This window comes from Cebus imitator, unplaced genomic scaffold (genome assembly GCF_001604975.1).
Source record: "Cebus imitator isolate Cc_AM_T3 unplaced genomic scaffold, Cebus_imitator-1.0 Scaffold5, whole genome shotgun sequence".
NCBI lineage: Eukaryota > Metazoa > Chordata > Mammalia > Primates > Cebidae > Cebus > Cebus imitator.
Window position 1 is genome coordinate 13,534,076 of NW_016107320.1, and position 2,668 is coordinate 13,536,743.

Here is a 2,668-nt window from a genome sequence, read left to right on the forward strand (position 1 = left end):
TGCCTGTAATCCCAGCTACTCCGGTGGCTGAAGCAGGACTGTCGCTTGAACCTGGGAGAGGTTGCGGTGAGCCGAGATGGTGCCATTGCACTCCAGCCTGGGCAACAAGAACAGAACTTCATATCTAAATAAATAAATAAATAAAAATTTAAAAAATGGATTTGCCAGCACCCCTCTTCCTTTTTTTTTTTTTTTTTTCCAAAGAGGGAATCTTGCTCTGCTGCACAGGCTGGAATTTGCAGAGGCGTGATCTCAACTCACTGTAACCTCTGCTTCTCAGGGTCAAGCAATTCTCCTGCCTTAGCCTCCTGAGTAGCTGGGATTATAAGAGCCCACCACCACGCCCAGTTAATTTCTGTATTTTAGTAGAGACAAGGTTTCACCGTCATGGCCAGGCTGGTCTCGAACTGCTGACTGCAAGTGATCCACCCACCTTGGCCTCCCAAAGTGCTGGGATTATAGGCAAGAGCCACCCCTGTCAGAGCCTGGCCCCTTGTTCTAATTTATTTATTATTCAGTATTCAACTGATTTACTGGCAGTGTTCTATGTTTGCTGTGCTTGAGTTCTTGGTGTTTGATTACTGTTCTCAGTGCTGGAATTACAAAGTTCCTAACCTTAATGGACCTTACATTGTAGGTGACATCAAAAATGATATCATAGTGAATTGAGTGCTATCATATAGTTATTAACAAGAATCATTAACATATATGTGCTTTCTAGGTGCCAAGCACTACTGTAAGGATTTTATATGCATGAATTTACTTAATCCTCACAATAACTATGCAGTCTTCAAGGAATCTTTTGAAGAGGATACAGCCATGACTTTCATACAGATCCACAAAATCAACTCATGTCAAAGATTTTATTAAGCTCATTAAATTAAGAAACCAGGAAATGTTATAACTGGTTCAAAGAAGAACTCAAAAAAAGAAATAGGCCAGGTTCAGTGCTCATGCCTGTAATCCCAGCACTTTGGGAGGCCAAGTCGGGTGGAACACCTTAGGTTGAGAGTTTGAGACCAGCCTGACCAACATGGAGAAACCCCATCTCTACTAAAAATACAAAATTAACCAGACGTGGTGGTACATGCCGGTAATTCCAGTTACTTGGGAGGCTGAGGCAGGAGAATTGCTTGAACCTGGGAGGTGGAGGTTGCAGTGAGCCGAGATTGCACCACTGCACTCCAGCCTGGGCAACAAGAGCAAAACTCCATCTCAAAATAATAATAATAATAATAATAAAATATATAGAGAGAAAGAAAATAAGGAATTCCAAAATAAATATATATATAGATGAAAAATGGGTCTATTCTCAAGGCCATTATTCTATCAGACAGTCCATTTGTGTTCTATGGACAAGAGTTGGTTTACTGTCATTTGCAGAGTTGGGCAAGAGCTCAAGGACAATAAAAGATGGACATTCTGGGTGCAGTGGCTCATGCCTGTAATCCCTGAACTCTGGGAGGCTGAAGCAGGAAGATCGCTTGAGGTCAGGAGTTTGAGACCAGCCTGGGTAACATAATGAAATCCCATGTCAAAAGAAAGAAAGGAGAGAGAGAGAGAGAGAGGAAAGAGAGAGAGAGAGAAAAAAAAGAAAGAAGGAAGGAAGGAAGGAAGGAGGGAGGGAGGGAGGGAGGGAGGGAAGGAAGGAAGGAAAGAAAGAAAAAAGAAAGAAAGAAAAAAGAAAGGAGGGAGGGGGCAGAGAGAGAGAAAGAAAAAGATAGCTAGACAGAGATTACACAGATAAGTGAGCAAATTTGAGCACCCACCAAGCTTTTCTTGCCTGTTTCAGTCTTTCGCATGTTTCTTGTGACAGAAGTCAGTACTATAGAATATATATTTATATAAATTGAAGATGTCCTTGATGACATTACAGGCATACCTCACTTTACTGCATCCACTTTATTGTGCTTTGCAGAGACTGCGTTTTTTACAAATTGTGGCAACCCTGCATCAAGTGAGTCCACTGGTGGCATTTTTTTAAGAGCTTGTGCTCACTTTGCCTCCCTCTGTTACATTTTGGGAATTCTTACAATATTTCACATGTTTTCATTGTCATAAAATCTGGTATGGTGATCTGTGATCAGTGCTCTTTGATGATACTATTATTGTCTTTGTTTTGGGGTGCCACAACCCACACCCACATAAGATGGTGAACTTAATCAATAAAGGTTGTGTGTTGTCAGACCACTCCACTGACCAGGCATTTCCCCAACTCTCTCCTTCTCCTTGGGCTTCCCTATTCATTGAGACACAACAATATTGAAATTAATAACCCTACCATGTCCTCTAAGTGTTCAAGTGAAAGGAAATGTAACACATGTCTGTCTCTTACTTTAAATCAAAAGCGAGAAATGATTGAACTTAGGAAGTCTTGAAAGCCGAGACAGGACGAAACCAAGGCTTTCTGGGCCAAACAGTCACAAGTGAATGCAAAGAAGTTTTTGAAGGAAATTAAAAGTGCTACTCCAAGGCCAGACGTGATGACTCACACCTATAAATCCAGCTGAGATGGGAGGGTTCCTTGAGGCCAGGAGTTTGAGACCAGCCTGAGCAACATAGGGAAATCCCAACTCTAAAAGTAATAATAACAAAATAACAATTAATTTAAAAATGAAAATAAGCTATTCCACCTCTAGCTTTACCTATTTCTTTTTTTTTTTTTTTT